Source organism: Furipterus horrens, unplaced genomic scaffold (assembly GCF_987537825.1).
Source record: "Furipterus horrens unplaced genomic scaffold, mFurHor1.1.pri manual_scaffold_8, whole genome shotgun sequence".
Lineage (NCBI taxonomy): Eukaryota > Metazoa > Chordata > Mammalia > Chiroptera > Furipteridae > Furipterus > Furipterus horrens.
Window position 1 is genome coordinate 37,724,176 of NW_028327178.1, and position 19,386 is coordinate 37,743,561.

At 37.6% G+C, this 19,386-nt stretch overlaps 1 protein-coding gene and 1 pseudogene across 9 annotated transcripts in view; one reads left to right on the forward strand and one right to left on the reverse strand.

The window, feature by feature from the left end:
- OSBPL1A (oxysterol binding protein like 1A) overlaps nt 1-19,386 on the forward strand; it is a 212,848-nt gene that overhangs the window by 98,096 nt on the left and 95,366 nt on the right. Inside the window, exon 1 of one of the 9 annotated variants that reach the window (XM_090285708.1) lies at nt 7,079-7,280. The exons of 5 other annotated variants lie outside the window; for them this stretch is intronic. The gene's annotated coding sequence lies outside the window, so the exon portion shown is untranslated. 3 more of the 9 variants (XM_090285707.1, XM_090285709.1, XM_090285710.1) reach the window with 3 other exon arrangements.
- On the reverse strand, nt 1,558-2,060 carry LOC150002745 (large ribosomal subunit protein uL15 pseudogene; annotated as a pseudogene).

Here is a 19,386-nt window from a genome sequence, read left to right on the forward strand (position 1 = left end):
AAGCCTTGTGAATTCATATAAAATTTTTAAATGCTATGTTTGTTAGCCGCAGATTCCATATATTTGGGGAATAAGAAAAAACTATGTAAATAATCAAACCTCAAACTTACAGAAAGTCAATAGAATTCTATTAATGCAGGAAAACACATAATTGTTTAAATATTTTAGAAGGTCGATTCTTCTAATGTTGTTTGAAGACATTCCTTCTTAGCATTGTGTTTTGATGGTTTGCAGACTGCATATTCTAGCTTATTTAAAGGAGGACTGATTAGTCATCTGAATAATCTAAATAGGATGAGAGCATTGTGGTACATCTTCAAAGTGCACAAATTATGATGTCATGGGATTCAGGTACTATTTAGTACATTGTAAAACCAAATTGCATTCACATCTTGTATGTGGTACCTGAACGATGTATTGATAACTTTCTTTTTGTTTTAGAGATGTATAGTTTTAAGGTGAACACTGAATTAGAAATAATTTAATTTCTGGGGAGGCCAACCTATGCTAATTTTTAAACTATTTGTTTAAAAAAGTAGCCTAGAGTAATCATCTCTCTGAAAATTTCTATGTATAAGGATATTAGCCTAACGTTTAGACTGATTAACTTCATTAGCCTTTTAAATTTGTCATGAGGGTTAAAAAGAGATTATAAGTAAAATGTTTAGCACAGTCCTGGCACATAGTCAGCCTGAGTGAAAGTCAGGAGTCTGTCGTAGGATGCTAAGCAACTCTTGTGACCCCTTCTTCTGATGGTATGTTGGAGCTTGTCTTTAACACTGGAGATACATCTTTTGGGGAGGAGGTGGTGGTATCTTAAGAAAACCTGACTATTTATGGAGTGATTGCATTGTTTCTATACTTACTATTTAAGTGATGATGGACTACTTCAAGTCCTTTGAACTTTGACATCTTTTTCTTTCAGCTAAGGGAGACGATATAGAAAGTCAAGAACACTGGTGTGAAAGTCTAATAGACCTCTTTTAAGTGTCGCGCTTTTACCTCTAACCAATTGTGGGACCCTGGGAAAGTTTCTGTAAAATGCAAATATGTAAATACCCTAGAGTTTGTGTGGGAATCAAATGTATATAAATGAATAATATGTCTATAGAGCATATTAGCATATTGCATGGCATGTATTATCATTTTGTAAACGCCATTTATTGCGCCAAACTTTTACAGTATCTTTAAGATTCCTTCTTAGTAATTCTGTGAAATATCAACTCTGTGAGACCCTCAGTGGAATTCGTAGATTTTCCTTTGAGAAATATGAATATAGACAATGAGAAGGTCTTACAAATATTTGAAAGATAAATGGCATCTTTAAAGCTACTCTTTCAAATGACTGAGAATTGCAGCCAAGGAATGTAATAGCTTAATTGAGACCATAGCGAAATAATTATGTACTGTAATCTCTTATTTTCTAGCATCATAAATTGTATTTTTATTATCTGAAAATTTTATTAAAAGAGCAGTCAAACATTTTAAACTCATATAGACCTGGATCTAATTCTTGGTTCTGCTATTTAATCTCTCTTTACCTCAGTCTTTTTTTTTTTTTTTGCACTTGTGAAAATTTAATGAACTCCCCTCCATGTGGCTTCAAGCTACCAGCACACAGGCCCCACCAACACTTTTAATCTTCTCTTCGGCTCTTCTGCTGAAGAATTTGGCCTTCACAATGACAGGCTGCTTTGGGAGCTTTCCCTTCCCCAGAACTTTGTAGTAGCCCGATCGCACCACATCAATGATGGGAGCGACTCCGGTCTTGCTTTTCGCAGCATTTACCCGTGTCTGCTCACTGACCAAGGTCCACAGTTTGTCAAGGTTGACAGTGGGGCAGAAGCTCTGGTTCCTCTTTAAGTGGAAATGCCTCATACCAACTTTCCCAAAGTAGCCTGGGTGATATTTGTCGAAGTTGATCCTGTGATGATGCAAGCCACCAGCATTACCTCGGCCTCCCGGGTGCTTCCTGTGCTTGCTGATAAGGCCATGGCCGTGGCTCACGTGGCCCCTAAGTTTCCGGGTCTTCCTCAGTCTGGATGGCATGTTGATGGCCGAAATGCCTACCTCAGTCTTTAAATACAATCTCCTTTTTAAAGTAATGATCAACCAAAAACAGTGCTTTGTAGAGTAAATAAGATCACATTGGCAAAACACCTTGTGTAGTACCTGGCATAAAGTAGGGACCAATAGGTGTAAATGATCCCAGGCCCCAGGACAGCATAACTGTTTCTATTCTAATCTGTTCTTGATGACAGTTATTCTAAATGTTTCACATTTATTTCTTAAGTTAATTTTTAAAAAACACAGAAATGCCTTCAGAGGATAATGTTTATAGGACTCTGTGTTTTTCGACTAAATGGTCCAGTCTTCCTCATGCTTTTTGAATTCTCTTTTGTTCCTTACAGGTTTTTTTATATGCCAAATTTTTATTATTCTTGAGTTCAAAATATCTCATAGCTATTACTGTGATTTCCTTTTAAAGTTTTTTATTGAATTGTATTTAACATATATTAGTTTCAGGTATACAACATATTAATTCAACATTTATATAACTTATGGTGTGATCATCACAATAAACCATCTGTCACAATACAAAATTAATTATGATATTATTGACTGTTTTCTCTATGGCTCCTTATGGACTTAAAAAAAATTCTCTCTGATTTTTAGATTGACTGTGTGCCTGCCTCTAGCCATGGAATACTGATCCCTTCTGATTTACCCTTTAACTCTCCTGTTTATTAAAACAAAAACTAGCTAAACAAACTTGGGAAAACAGTGTCCACAGTAAGATATTATGGCTCTGTCTGAGAAACTTAAGCATTTACAACAGGCACAGGCCTTCGTGCCTGGACTTGAGACTTTCTATTTCTGTGGCATGTGGGTATTCTTTGCTTATTTGGGAATGCTCTGATATGACCAAGATACTTGAGGTTTTCATATGACTGCTATGTAAATGAGGCATTATGTGGGCATATATTACTTGTAAATAACATGTGTTGAAATAAAGAACTGCAATAAAGTAAGCTGTAAAGTTTGTGACTGATGCACTAAAGGGAAACCTGGATTGTTTTTTTAGGGTGATATACTTGGAAAACATAATATGATACAATGTAAATGCTGTGATTTTTCTGTAACCTTTTTTGAGCGTTCTATTCAAAAGGCTAGAAACTGGTTTCATGACTTATTTTTGTTTCTGTAGTTTTCCTCACCAGAAGGTGGTATCAAAATGGTTAAAATGTCACATGGAAGCCATCATTGGTGCCCTTAGTGTTGTGTGAACTATCAAGCTCCTTTTGATATTAGTCAAACCTGTTTTCCAAGGTAGAAACTTGGCCTACTCAAAGTTAGTGTAGGCTCATTTATAAAATACTTATACTTCTATGTTAAATCTCCTGACTGCTGAAGAGCTGTAACCCAGATGTGTGATCAGAATGCTCGCTCATAATGCTAAATTTGTGATGTAATGGAAAGATTCAGACTCTAAATTGGAGCCAACCAAAAGGTACTGCTACTCTGGACCAGGTGCTAATGTCGTTGGAGATAAATCATGTCCTCATGTGGACTTGTAGCTCTCTAAGATTGTGGTCTGTAATATTAATTTTGCTTCCTGTGCTGTTCAGCGTCTGCTAGTCATTTTATGTCCCCAGTATCTTTTTCATTTCCTAATGTTTATACCTTTCGGGCCTTCAGTTCTCTGTCTCATTTCTATAATTTTGTCATCCCCTTCTACTCTGAGCGAAATTCTTTGTTAAATATTAGGTAATCATTGTACATGCCTGCACCTCAATTTTTATCTTTCTCCTTTTCTTTTATTGGAGGCATCTCTTTTCCTTCCATTCTGCTTCAAAATAACACCTCTCTTCTTCTGAATTTGCTACTCCCTTAGAGTTTTTATTTCTCTGTAACCCTTTTCAATTCCATTTTTGAAAATGTGATACTTTCTGTTCTTACTTTTTTATTCCTCAACTAGTCCACTGAAACCATTTTTGCCAGTATCTCCTTATTGGGAGTCAGAGAACACCCTTAAACTCTCTTGCTTGACCTTGGAAGGATTTGGCATTTGACTCCTGATTGCTTGTTAGAATTCTTCTCTCTGACTTCCATAGTGCCTCCCTCTTAGGATGTCCCTTTTGTTCATAGAAGCTCCTTTTCAATTTTCTTCTCAAGCATCTTTTCTTCTGCCTGAGGCCTCAGTGTTGGTATTCCTTAGTTTCTGTGGGTGGCCTTCACAGCATTCTTCCTAGATGACCTCACCCACCAGAAATCCATGATGGCTCTGATATCTCCATCTTAGATCTCTCCTGAGTGATAAACTGGACTGGTATGGCCGGCTGCCTTTTGAACATTTACGTATAGTATTTCAAAACCAATGTATCTAAAATCAGATAGCTCAAGGAATTTCCAGCTATTTGGTAACTCAAGCCAGTATCATGTGAGTTGTCTTTGGTTTATCCTTCTTTCTCATCCCCACCTTTGATCACGTCCTGTCATTTTTACTGCCTGTACCTCAGGAGTTGTCTGTCTCCCTTTATTCCCTTTACCCTTCCTTGCCCAGCACACAAATTCCTCATTGCCACTCTGTTAGATGAAGTTCTCAGGATGGCTCTGTTGGATGGCTGTCCCCATTTTTTAAACCCAGGTTCCACCCTTCAAAATTGGGTTACATGTCCCTTCTATTCAATAAGTTCCTTGCTATTGTAGCACAGTCACGTCGTATCATTATATATGTACTTTATATATTCACTAAACTGGTGTTCCTCCAGTGAGCAACTGTGTCTAAGTTATTCTTTTTTTTTTTTTTTTTTAAATATATTTTATTGATTATGCTGTTACAGTAGTTCCAATTTTTTCCCCTTTACTCCCCTCCACCCAGTATCTCCCTCCCCCAGCATCCCCCCCCAAGTCCATACCCATGGTTCGTAAAAAATAACTATCCCTCCCTCTCAGATATTAAGACCCTTTGTAATCTTGTAAAGGACAATGGGCGAAGGTCTCAAGCTCCTCTAGCTGCTTCAAGCTGGACATGGTCGTCGTCCTACCTACCCTTGGGTCCAGAAATCCCTAATAAGAGTGGGGGTGTGGAGGGGAGGGTGGCCTTCCCACATGGGTAAGGATCATGCAGACTCCAGGTCAGTTGGCTGTCTCCGGACAACGGCGTGCTTGGTTTAGCAGGCTGGCATCCTTGTTGTGTTCTGGGGGCAACGGATTTGGCAAAAAGAGTTAAAAAGCCCACCCTCCCCTCCACACCCCCACTGTTATTAGGGATTTCTGGACCCAAGGGTAGGTAGGACGACGACCATGTCCAGCTTGAAGCAGCTAGAGGAGCTTGAGACCTTCGCCCATTGTCCTTTACAAGATTACAAAGGGTCTTAATATCTGAGAGGGAGGGATAGTTATTTTTTACGAACCATGGGTATGGACTTGGGGGGGGGATGCTGGGGGAGGGAGATACTGGGTGGAGGGGAGTAAAGGGGAAAAAATTGGAACTACTGTAACAACATAATCAATAAAATATACTTTAAAAAAAAAAAAAAAAAAAAAAAAAAAAAAAAGCACCACCAAAAAAAAAAAAAAAAGAGTTAAAAAGCATCATTCAATCCATAACTACTAGGTGGCAAAAGGCAGGGATTAATTTTTCAATGTTCCACATTAGGAGAAAAAAAAAAAAAAAAAAAGGGCTTCTTTGGAGGAAGGTGTGCTAGGCACATCTCTCCTGTCCAAAACCCTTCTAAGTTATTCTTGTAGCATTTCTGTCTAGCATAGTACTTGGCATGTAGTAGACAGTTAATAAATATTTGGATGATTGAATAATGAATGTACAAAGGAAAGAACAGAAGGTTTTGCGTCAGCGCAGTCAACTCTGCTTCCTTGACCTTGAACAAATTAATAGTTCGGGAATTCTATTTCCAAATCTGAAATTCCATTTCCAGAATACAAATGAGTTCCTCAGCACAGTGCCTGGCACATTTTAGGTGCTCTGTAAAATACCTTCTAAAACAAATCATCCTGTGTTATTTATTGTTTTGTTTTTGCTGCCTAGCACTACATTATAAACTGAATTCATTCTCTAATTTTCAAGGTCTAGGGAATCTCTGTAGCAAGGGCTCCTTTTAGTGCCAAATAAGAATTTTTGAAATATAATACTATTTAGTATTAAAACAAAAAGAAAGCAAACCGGCTTTCCAAAGACACCCATGAAGGCTCACTGACATTAATTCCAAATATTCTAAGTATGGTATTGTATCCATTTTCCATCTGCATTGCAAATATAGCCACCATGTTGGAACAGTGAATTTACCCTAGAAGCTTGTCAAATAAATAATCAGTTTTGTTCAGTGTTACTCTGTTCCCTAAAGTTTGAGGACAGATTTACACACATCAGAAAGATTTAAAACTACTGTTGGAACCTAAAGTCCTGCCCCCCCCCCCCCCCAAGCCTCATAGTTAACCGGGATTTTCACCAGCTTGAACATCCCACTTAAGTGTAGTATTTATGGGGTGGGTTTTCCTGTTCTTTGGGCCTTTGTCTCCGCTTCAAGCCTTGCTGGAATCAGAAACCGTCTATTTCCTATATGTAGGTTTCACATTTAATAGGATTAATACTGCTGTTTTTTCTCATTGTTCAAATGGTAGCCAGAAAAATATATTTTTAAAAATGTGAGGATCAGCTCGGTCTTCGTTTTGGGATTGGAAACATTAACTCCTCAGTGTAAGACTAGGTGCCGGTTATCTTTGAGGCGGAAGACTCCAAAAAAAGAGGATTTCTCTGCTTTTCGCCAGGATCCGGCTGGCCATTTAAAAGTTGTCAGGGCCGGCGTCTCCAGCAGAGGGCTCGAGCACACAGCCCACTCCGGGGCCTCGCAGGAGCCTCCGCGGGATGCACGCAGAGCAAGAGTAGCAGTTTCTTTATTTCCTTCCCCGAAAATTCCCGGGGAGCAGTGTGCTGGCTTGCTCGGAAGGCCAGAGTGCAGGCTCTCGCCGCCCCCTAGCAGGTCGCTTACCTGTGCCTCCAGGCAACGCGGTGGGGGGGAAGGGGGCGGAGGTAGGGCCAGGGAGGAGGGACTGGAGGACGGCAGCAGCAGCGCTGCCTCCCGCCGCAGGCCGTCCCCGCGCCGCCTGCTCGTCTGTCCCCAGCGAGCCCTGGAGGACGGCTCTGCGGCCCAGTGGCACGGCGCGGACCTCCGGCGACCCAGGAGTTCAGGGCCCAGGGCAGGCGGGCCGCGCCTCTGCTCGACCTCGCTGGAGACTGGGGCGGGCTACGCTGCACGAAGGTGACTTAAGGAGACCTTGCGGTGCCACCCTGGGTTGCGCCTCCTGGCTCCGCTGGAAGGGAGGTGGAGGAACCGGCCGAGTGCATTTGTGCTGGAGCTGGCCGAGGAGCACAGGGTGGAGCACGAGCCAGGATCCCCAGATCTGGCCCAGGTGGGTGGGTATGTGTGCCTCCTGGGGGCTTTGCCCAGTCAGCCTACGGACCACAGGGGACAGTGGGGAGGGAAGGGGGAAGGGCGGCCAGACGAGATCGAGGGATGTGAGCAGATCCAAGAATAGTTGGACTGTGTGCTCCTAGCGAAGTGCGGCCGCGGGCGTGTGGGGAGGGGTGCGGGACGCTGGGAGACCCTGCCCAGCATGGGTCTTCCTGCAGGTTCTATGTTTGCAGTGGGTTCCCACAGGAGGAGCCCTGTGGACTAATAATATATATGTTTTTTCAGCTTAATATCGATAGTAGGTCAAGTGGGGCTGGAGTGGGAGGAGTAAGGCAGTGAAAGACATTATTGTCCTAAATAACCTTCCAAGTTAGTGATTTTTTGCTTGTCTCTGCCCTGGCTGACATTGAGATGAACTTAGCATTCACTGTGCGGGAGCCACTGAAATTCCAAGAAAATTAAGGAAAATGCATGAGTGATTGTCGAAAGGGCAGTTTTACTGAGGTTGGAGTGTGGGGAAGTGGCTTTCAACTTTGTTTTGATTAAGAATTTTCGATTACTCATAGGCATTCTTTGTAGCCTAAACCCGAGGAGAATCACGTTCCCGAGCATTTAGACCATGTGGCTAGTTGTTTTGTGTTTTCTGTTGTGCTGGTGTTTTTCTGGATTTGGAGGGAGGGTGGGTGGAAGGAGGGAAGAACTTAGTACAGTTTTGAATTATTAAAGCTATTAAAAGTTTCTTAACTTGAAATATGTTAAGAGACAGAATGAAGGCATTTCATTTTGAAGACATAGCATTACTTAACAGGAATCTTTTTCAAAAGAGAAAAATGCTTGAAATGCATGTTGGTGGAGTAATGTGTCAGCTAGAATATGGAAATCTAAATGGTATGTCCTCAGACTGAAAAGAAAATTTACGAAGTTAATCTCTGGTCTAAATAATGTTTGATTTCAGTCCTGAAGCTGATGACTTTGGCAAGTTAACTCAGTTTTAATTGAGTACATATTTAATCTGAACATGAAGACGAGAGCTATTTTGGCCTTTGTCCCAATACTACTTTTACTAGACTCTGAGATATTAAAGGAATTTGTATGACTTTGAATGTAATTGCAGGACTCTAGTGTCCCCTTAAAAGCTCTTTAAAGGTTAATTTTAGGGGGTTTCATTGGTGGAGAAAGTGACGCACATAATATCTCTACTCTCAGTTGTGCACCTTGCAGAATGGGGGAAATTAAAAAGCTTATTAGAGTTTCCATATTAAAAGCAAATGCATGTAGTAATATTCAAGGTAGTATATAAATGTACTTCAAGTACATGTTAAATATTATACACAAAATAATTGAAAAATGATCATGCAACACTATACTCTTAACTCTATGTACAGTTTGACATTTACCATTTACAGTCTTTTAAAAAGCTTTTATAAACTTATTAGTATTTCTGCCACTCAGATATATAAGAAGATTATAAAAAACTATTCCTTTAAAATTAGAAATTTAGAATTTTTATATTCTAAATTCAACATATATTCCTAAGTTTTTAGCTTGCTATATATGTAATCCAGAACTATACTGCTACAGATTAATTTTTGAAGCAGTTAGGATATAATTTAAACATAAAGATTATGTAAAATGAAACTGGTTTTCATTTTGATAACTTTTCTAGAGTTTTGAACAAAAATACATAAGGTTTTAAGTAGTAGCATGAGTGTGTGCGTGTGTGTGTTAGACTTATCATGCTTGATATAACCCAAGATCTATCCCAGTAAGTTTCTGTATCTCACAATGGTACCAAGACTGTAGTCTGCATGTAATTGTGTTTGTCTTGTTCCCTACCATATCCTTATTAGAGACCATAGTGCCTGACTTAGACTCATCTCTCTGATGAATTGTGAATGAGTTATAGGCAGATACAATTTTTCTCTCATTTTAACTGCAGAGTGGTGGTAAGGATATAAGTCCTATACACGTTTATAATAGTCCACCATAGATGTGGTATCTATTACTTTATGGAATATTTTATATAGCATACTTTATGTAATATTTGAGTATATTTTTTCCTTAATTCAGTAAGTATTCACATAATGTTTACTTTGTCAGATACTACTATGCCAAGCTGACTTCATAGAACTTAAGAGTTTACTGTAGGAGCTAAAAAGTTTCTTAGAGAAGGCGCAACATACCCAGAGGGAAGAGAAAAGGATGAACTCTAGCAAATGGTTCATTAAGACTGGAGCAGAGGGAGCAAAATATCAAGGCTAGATGAATAGAAGCAGGATCTTCTTGAAAGACTTTGTAAAATAAGCCTAAAGAGTTGGAATCTTAATTTAGGCAGTTAGAATCACTGAAAGATTTTAATCAAGGGAGAGATTTAATCGTATTTGCTTCTTAGGAGAAGGATTAGAGGACAGGCCTTCAAAGCAGAGTAGCCAGGTAAAGGAATTCAAGAGAGAAATAATAAAGAGTCTGAACCAAGCTGGTGACTGTAGAAAGGAAAGGAAGATACAGAGGGCAGAAAGACTTCAAAAATAAACGACTTAAATAAGAGCTGATAATAGATTGAATATGAGGAATGAGGGAGAAAGAAGGTGGAGTCATAGATGACCCCCAGATTTAGGGTATAATTCACTGCATAGAAGGTGACTAAAGTAGGTAAAAAAGGGGGAAGGGGAGAACGAGTTCCCCTTTGGACATGATGGCATACATCCAAGTAAGGTTGTCCTTACTTGTCCAATAAAAATTTGGTCATCATTAGCATTGGGGGTCACCTGAGCAAACATGGTGATGGAGGCGAAAGGAGTAAATAATAACATTTAGGAGAAATGTAGCTTGAAAGAGTTAGAAATAGAAGGATTGAATACTGACATTAAAAGGCAGGTGAAAGAGAGGGAACCAGTGGAGAGCACTGAGGAAGAGCAACCTCAGAGGCAGGAAAGGGGTAGAAGAGGAGAGACGAGGAGAGATCGTGGTCCGAGAAGTTGAGATAACAGCTGAAGCGTATTTATTAGATTTGGTAGTCGAGTGGTCACTGCGGTCCTTGGGGGAGGCTTTAGCTGCCTGAGAGATGAAGAAGCCAGATTGCAGCAAGCAGAGGAGTAAAGGCGAAGTGAGAAAGTAGAAATAATGAAGCTAGACTGATTTTATTTCTGTAGACAGTCATAATCTGTGAAAAATTGCAATCTTGTTCCTTTCCTTCAGTCCTTCTACCTCTTACTTTTCTTGTTCTCAATGAAAGAAGGGCAACTAGATCAGGATTTATAGAACAATGCTGACTAAAAGCTGAGATGATGGGAATCCATGCTCATCCCTGATTTTCAGGAAAGGCATGCTTCTAACTTCTAACAATTCACTGTTAAGAATGATATTTAGTAAATACCATTTATCAGATAACAAAGTTTCCTTTTGTTCTTACCTTGTTGAAACATTTTTTATCGTGAAAGGGGTATTGATTTTATCAAATATTCTTTCTGCTTCTATTAAGAGACTCATAAGCTTATTAAGAAGTTAGGGTGGCAAATTACATTTTTAGGCTCTTTCTCATGATAAGCCATCCTTGTACATCCTATGTACCTGAAGTAAACTTAATTTTGTCATGATGACTTATTTGTATCATTCTCCTCAATTTGGTTTCTTTTGGATTTTAACATCTGTTTATGAATGAGATTGGCTTGAAAAAAAATTTTTTCTTTTTTTTTGTTCTGTCCTCTTCAGAATTTAGTATTAGGGTTATACTGGCCTCATAAAAGCAGTTTGGGAGTATTCCCTTTCCTACTCTTCTCTGGAAGAGCTTGTATAACATTGATATGGTCTGTTCCTTGAACATTCAGTGGAACTCTCTTGTAAATCCATCTTTTTGTGAGATTTTTAAAACTTGCTAATTACATGTATTTAATAATTATAGGGCTATTTTAGTTTTCAGTTTTTTTGGTGTCAGTTTTGACAAGATATATATTTCTAGGAATTTATTCATTTCATTTAAGTTTTGAAATTTATTGTAAAGATATTCAGAGTATTTTAAAAATTGCCTTTTTAACTTATGTTGGATCTGTAATTATGTATTTCTTATCTTAATATTTTTCCATTTTTCCCCAATATTTGGATGTTTCCAGATAAATTTCTCTCTTTTAAAAGTCAGCCTTATTAAGGCTTTGTTTGATACTTTTTAAGAACTGTCTTTATCTTTTTCTTTTAAATTAATTTTATTGTTATCTCTATCACTTTTTTTGAGTATGTTTCCCCCTAGGTTCTGTACATTTCTTATTATTTTTCTCTTAAAATAGAATAATTCGTTCAAAATTTGTTCTTTTCCAGATTTCTAATTGTATATTTCTTAGTTTTAGTTTTTTTGTAATTTAGGGAAAAGTCACTACTAGCTTTATCCCTGACTTTGTATTACAGACTTTAATAATGTACTTCCTAGACTTCATCTTTCCAGACCGAGGACTGCTACTGTATGTACTATAGAGTAGTGCCCTCCTAATATTTAAAACACCTAAAACCTTAGGAAGGTTTTGACTAGTTATATATTGTTTTCTCTTAGCCACCTCCATCTTGTTGTCATTGCTTGGCCTTTTTATCTCCCTTTTTCCCATCTTGCTGGTCACCTTCTTTTTCCCTCACCCCACAGAACTTCTTTTCTGTCCCTTGATATTTGGGTGGTAGCAGAAGAATGGTTATCATTCTCTTGCCTCTTTCCCCACTTTTTTCTTCTAACTTTTTTCTTCTATCTCCCCAGTTTTCTGCCCCCCTCACCGCCCCCCCCCCCCAAAATACTTGGAGGATTTTTTCATTATCTACTCAACCCATTCTGTCTTGTTCTTTCCTCCTCAGAACCTTGGCTCCGGCACCAAAGAGGAAAACGTGGATAAGCTGTATCTAATTTTCTTCAGGTGCTCAAAGGTTCAGCATTATTTACCACAGGATCTTTGTTAATCCAAATGATGACAAAGTCAGGGAGACTTTGAGGAACGCTTAGGAAGAAAGCCTAGGTGGCAGGATATTTGGAGTGCTGAGGTCTGGGCTCCAGTGTTAGTGAGCCTTTTCCTGCTAAATGACTTTGGGCAACCTAGTTCCAGGCCTCACATTCCTCCTGTGTGACACAGGATTATTAACATAAACCTCTCTACTTCATGAGTTGCTCTGGGACCCCAATGAGGTAAGGATAAACTGACAGTTTATATAAGATCGTTTTCCCGTGCTTTATTTTCAGAGAAGTACCTTGAAAGGATTTTGTGCTCAATTCAGGGACAGAGAAGTGGAGTAAAAATGGTTTGTGGCCCAGGGTGTTGAATCAAACAAACGCTGATGGAAAAGCAGTAGGTGGTGACAGGAATGACAAGAAGCCCAGGAGCGCTGCTGGTGGGTGAGCCTGGGGAAGGCGTCTGTCCCGTGGTAGATGGGAGCGAGGTTGCAGCCTCCGGGGCTGGAAACATGGACAAGTTGTAACATCTATTCCTTCACCTACTATTTGCTACATTCAGGACACTGTGCCTGTTTGAGAACTTGAGAAATCAGCCTTCACTTTTAATAATATTTCTATGAGAGATTTTCTTCTTGTTCTGGATTCTAAACAACTAATTTAAAAATTAAGCTTGTGAATTTATTCTCAGTAAAATTTCTTCCTTGTGATAGAAATGATTTAATTTTGAGTATTTTCTTTATTCTTATTTATTTTACTTTGTATTATAGATCAGTTGTTTAAGATCCTGAAATCATAGAATTAATCTTAGATTGTAGAAGACCTAGTTTGGTCATTTTTATTTGGGGACTTGGGTGGATGCTAGTACCTAAGACAGATAAAAGGAAAAGCAACCCACTCCCCGCCCCCATATCAAGGGCACTTTCATAAAACACAGTCTGAAATGATTGATATAATATATCTGACCTCCTTTATTTTATAGAGGAGGAAAGAAGGACCTGGGTAGAGGGTCAGCTACTTCAAGTTTTTGTAGCTAGGAGGGAACTATACTTAGAGCTAAGTTCAACATTCTGCCTTCAAACTCAGTGCTGAAGAACAGCCCCACTATACCACACATGGCTTGATTGGGAAAATTAATCCATTCCAGAAGATAAACCATCTAATTTCAAAGCTGATACAGCGTATATAAGCTAATTTCTCAATTTGACAAAAGGATACCAACTTTAGAAATAAGTAGATGGCCTAGAATATTGGTGTCTGCAGCTTTTGCACAGAATACCTGTATTCCAGGTTCTTGACAGGAAATGCTGTCTATCTTTGGAAAATTTTGCTTGGTAGAGGTCACATTTTTGGATGATATAGAATTTATCCATTTCTCTAGATCTTTTTAATTTAATCCTAAAATTAAACTCAGAATGCTACAGCCTGGACTATATTTTCTTGATTTTTCTGAAAAGTGGCCTCTCAGTTGTAAATTTGAGTTGGCTTTAATGACATTACTGATTATTTTGCTGTAAAAACTGCTCTTATGCTGTTATGTATTACTGTGAGAGATTAGAGCTAAGGGCAAAGAGGGAGTTTGTTTTCCCTGAAGAACTGATATATTTTTTTCCTTGTGGACAATTAAAAGGGCATAATTACATTTCTCACTCTGTTTTGGCTTTTAGAGAATTCAAAGCCAGATTTTGTGGCTTGTCCACCATATCTGTGTAGGCTCTACTACTTACAGGTCCTATCCTCATACCTTCAGAAATTGTTCTGTATTTTCATAACCATTTTTCCAGTTTGAAAATCACTGGATTACAGCATTCTCTTATAGTTAGTTGAATCTGGTTCTGCCCCAGAGTCCATTCGGGTATGATAATTCTGTTTGGGAAATTTTCTGCAAATAGCAAGTATTAAGTATATGTTATAATGTTAGAAATAGATTTTTACCTTCTACTATGGTTTTATTTTATGTCAAGAATAATGCATTTTGATATTGACTTAGTAATAGATAATTTGAAGGACCCAAGTTAGAACATGTGACAAATGTTACAATGGGAGCCTTTTTTTTTTTTTTCATGCTTAAGTTATATATTTTAGACCAATATTTGGAGAAAAAAATTATTTTTATTTGTGGTAAATAACACATAGCATAAAATTTACCATCTTAATTATTTGTAAGTGTATAGTTCAGTGGCATTAAGTATATTTCCATTGTTGTGCAACCATCACTACCAGCCAGCTCCAGAACTCTTTGTTTTCCTAAACCAAAACTCTGTACCCATTAAACAACTCCCCATTTCCATCTCCCCCAAGCCTCTGGCATCCACTTTCTAAGACTTTCTCTCTCTCTGAATTTGGCTGCATTAGGAACCTCATATAAGTGGAGTCATACAATAAAATTTTTTTGTGACTCTCATCTCACTTAATATAATGCCTTCATGGTTCACTCATGTAGCATGTGTCAGAATTTCTTTCCTTTTTAAGGCTGAATAATATATTTCATTATATGTATACACAGTCTTTTGTTTATCCATTCATTCATCAATGGTACACTCAGGTTGATTTCACCTTTTGCTGTTGTTGAATAATTCTGCTATGAACATGAGTGTACGAATATCTCTTTGTGTCTCTGCTTCCAGTTCTTTGGACTATATACTCAGAAGTGGGATTGCTGAATCATATGGTAATTCTATTTTTAATTTTTTGAGGACTCACCATACTGTTTTCACAGTGGCTATACCATTTTACATTTTTTTACATTTCTACCAGCAATGCACAGGTGTTCCAATTTCTATATGTCCTGGCCAACACTTGTTATTTTCTGTTTTTTCTTCTTCTTCTTTTTTTTATTTAATAGTAGGCATCCTGATGGTATGAGGTACGGAGAAAAAGTTTTTATAAGTAGAGTTAATCACTTTTTCAATCCAAATGTTACCCTATGGTTGACAGACTGCTTGTTTTTACATTGGCCCCTCATTGCCCTACAGAGCAGTGATTTTCTGTTATTTTTCTAGCCATTCAGAAGTTGATTTGGTTGAAGTGTGGTAGAGGGTGCACAGCTCTGGCTTGCCTTAGTCCCCTCTTTTCCCTCCAGTGGGCAAAAAAATTACTCACAGAGCAGCTATGAATCTTGAAGTTTCCATGGACTTAAGTCTTAGTTCAAATCTATATATCTGTATTCTACTTTAATATTTACTATCTTTCTGTACTTTAGATACCAAATGTTGATTTACTGTTGTATTCTTTAAAAGATTTTATTTATTTATTATTAGAGGGGAAGGGAGGGAGAAAGAGAGGGAGAGAAACTCCGTGTGCGAGACATACATCAGTTGGTTGTCTCTCGCATGCCCCCAACTGGAAACCTGGCCCACAACCCAGGCATGTGCCATAACTGGGAATTGAACCGGTGACCTTTTGGTTTTCAGGCTGGCACTCAGTCCACTGAGCCACACCAGCCAGGCCCATTGTTGTATTTTTGAAAGATAATGGTGTAGCAGAGAATAAATTTTTCTGGTTTGCAGAATTAGCATAGGAAAATGAAGATGTGTTTGAATGACCACAGATATAAAATATGAGATAAGGAAATTTAATATGCTTGAGAAAAGTCAAAACAGTACATGGGAACTAATATAGGAAAATAGAGAATCATTAACCTGGGTATTAAAATTGAATAGGAAATTTAACATATTCTGTAATGAAATTATTTGATACTTAGCCGTATTTAAGAGTTCAAAATTTCTATAAGAAGTGACATCAAAGGGAAATTTTAACAGTAAGATGGAAACTTGGGGAAAATATAATCACAAAATTATAAAAGGAATATTAGAAGTCATCTCCAACTCCCTTCCTGCTTGGTGATCATTTTATGAACTGTGTAAACATATAGGCAATGTAAGCATGTAGGTTACGGGCCTGGAGCATGAGTCAAACGGACCTGGCCTTTGAGTACTGGCTCTGTCACTAGTTATGTGATCCTAGGCAGGTCATGGAATCTGCATAAGCTTGAATCTCCTCATCATTAATAATACTATGTCACAGGATTGTGGAAGGATGATATGAGATAGAGATAGTATTCCAAGTATTTACCGTAGCATCTGGCATATACACCTAAGTATTAAGTCCTGCTCTTCCTGCTACTGTTACGATTTTTAAAAATTTACTATTACAAATTTTTTTTCCAAAAGTTTTTAAAAGATTTTTATTTCTTTCTTTTTAGAGAGGTGGAAAGAGAGGGAAAGAAACAATGATTGGCTGCCTCTGCCATGTGCACTGACTGGGACTGAACCTGCAACCCAGGCATGTGCCCTGACCGGTACCGAACCGGTGACTTTTTGCTTTGAGAGACTACACCCAACCAACAACTGAGCCACACTGGTCCGGGCTGTTGCAATAATTTGATGATGCAAACATCAGTTCCTAAATAGACATATCTAAGATATTTTTCCAGTTTTAAAATTATGAGTTTCATGGAAGATATATAGGAAGATACAGAAAACTGTTTTCTATGAGGTATAAAGATTATAAAAACCAGAACCCAGCAACCTCTGGCAGGATTTTGATGTCTCAGTTTATTCATATTGACAAACATACAAATGCAGTATACATTACTATTTAATATCCTACATTGTTTTTATCTGTATCAGAGTATTTTCTTGTCATACATATTTTTTGAACATATTTGTATAAGAAACATATTACCATTTTAACTCCCATTGTCAGTATATGGGCAGTCTTTTCACTGTGCCCTTAGTATTGCTAAATATTATCATTTTTAGAGCTTTACTGAGGTATAATTGATGTACAATAAACTATACGTACTTAAACTGTAATTTGGTGAGTTTTGATGTATGTTTACACCGGTGAAACCACCACTGCAATTAAGATAAGCAATACGTACTATTACTTCTGAAAGTTTTTTTCAGGCCTTTGGGAATATCTCCTTCCCTTTTTTCCCTACACCTGTCCACAGGCAACTATTGATCAGGTTTCTATCACTAGTGATTGGTAAGCATGTTCTAGAATTTTACATCAAAGGAATCATGTAGTTTGTGCTTTTGGGAGGGATGGAGGAGACTTGGCTTCTTTAACTCAGCATAATCATTTTGGGATTTATCCATGCTGTTGCATGGATCAGTAGTTCATTCCTTTTATTGCTGAATAGCATTCCATTTTATGGCTATACAACATTTATCTGTTTACCTGTGGATAGACATTTGGGTTGTTTCCGATTTTGATTATTACAAATAAAGCTACGCATGTTCTGTACAACACTGTGTGTGGACATAATCTTTCATTTCTCCTAGGTGAATACCTAGAAGTAAGTAGAAGGGCAGTGTTATATGGGAAATGCATATTTTGGGGCTTTTGGGGGATTTTAACTTTTTAAAAATTGAGGTAGAATCACAAAACATAAATCGACTTTTTTCAGCTTACAATTCAGTGGCATTTAGTAATTCACAGTGTTATGCAACCACTACCTCTGTCCACTTCCGAAACATTTTCATCTTCCCAAAAGGGAACCCATACCCATTGAGTAGACTCTCTCTATTCTTTCCTCTGCTTCCACCCCTGAAAAGGACTAATCTGTTCTGTCTATGGATTTGCCTGTTTTGTACATTTCAGGGTAATATGATCATACAGGTAGGCTTTAGTTGTCTGGTATTGATAGATTTTTACCTTATATTCCTGGATTAAATACCCAGCTTAGTTGTGATGTGTTTTCTTTTAAGCATAATTCATTATGGCAATATTTTGCTTATCATTTTTATTTATGTTGCTGATTAAGGTTGGCCTGTAATTTCCCTTTCTTAGTTTTTCTAATCACATTTTGGTATCAAATTTATCAAAATTTCTTCAGTTTTGGCCAAACAACTACATCATTGTATTACATTTTATACATATATACTCTGTTTTTAATAAAACATTTTAAATTAGTTACTTATATGGAGAATTTATTTTCTTTGGTACGTTTTCTCTTTAGAATTTCAAAACACACACACACACACACACACAAAAACCTCATTGTTTTAGTTCATTATTCAAACATGGTTTAGCTGAGACACAACGTATCTGTAATTTTTTATGTGGTAAAAATATCCCACACTAAATTCTTTTTTCCTGTCTTCAGCAGTTCGTCTGTGTATCTTACAGCAATATATTCTAATGAAGTAATTTAGCTTAGTTTTTCATTACACTATTTTCTGACTACTACTTCAGATATTTTTTGTAGTTTGAGAATAAGTATTTCCCCAAGTGATTTGTAGCTTTTTGTCTTTTTTTATTAAAAATACTTTAAAGAAACTTCTAAATGCTTTTATTACATTTAGTGAAGAAATTTAAAGGTAAAGCTCTGGACTGAATGCTGTGTAACTAAAATTCACTAGAAAATATTTTGGAAGATTTATACCTTTACCCTCTAGAAGCTTAGACTTTAAATGTTTGGCCAAATGTTATGGCTTCGTATCTCATTAGCTTATATCTTAAGGCATAATAATAACATAAATAACAGGTGGCCAACATTATAAACATATATGTGTATTTGATATGGCTTTCTGGAGAACTAGCTTTTTGTCATCTGATTACACATCTGTTTTTACCAGGGTAGCTAACACAGAACTCATACTAGCAGTAGAATCCTTTGCCATTTTCTCTTTGCTCATGTTCCATTATTAGTAGTATCCAATCTGGAGGTCTTTTGCAGTGGTTTTTGTGATATGGGTGTATTTTGTGAGTTAACTAAAACTAGATAATATAGTCTATAAATCTTCATAACCAAGCTCTCAGACTGTAGTACCTGACAATACCCTGAAAGCAGGTGCTTCTGTCGGTCTCTGAACGCTAATTGCCATTCTCCCTTGAAGTTACTGTGCATTCTGCCCCTGTCCTTTGATCATGTGAAATGTGAGTCATGTGACGGTACCATTGTCAATCTGTATATATAATGTTTTGTATAATATTTTTGGAAAAAATAAATATAAAAGACTTCCAGATATTTCAATTTCTCATAGGTACACTTCACTTTGAGAGTGCAGCTAAAGGCAATAAGGA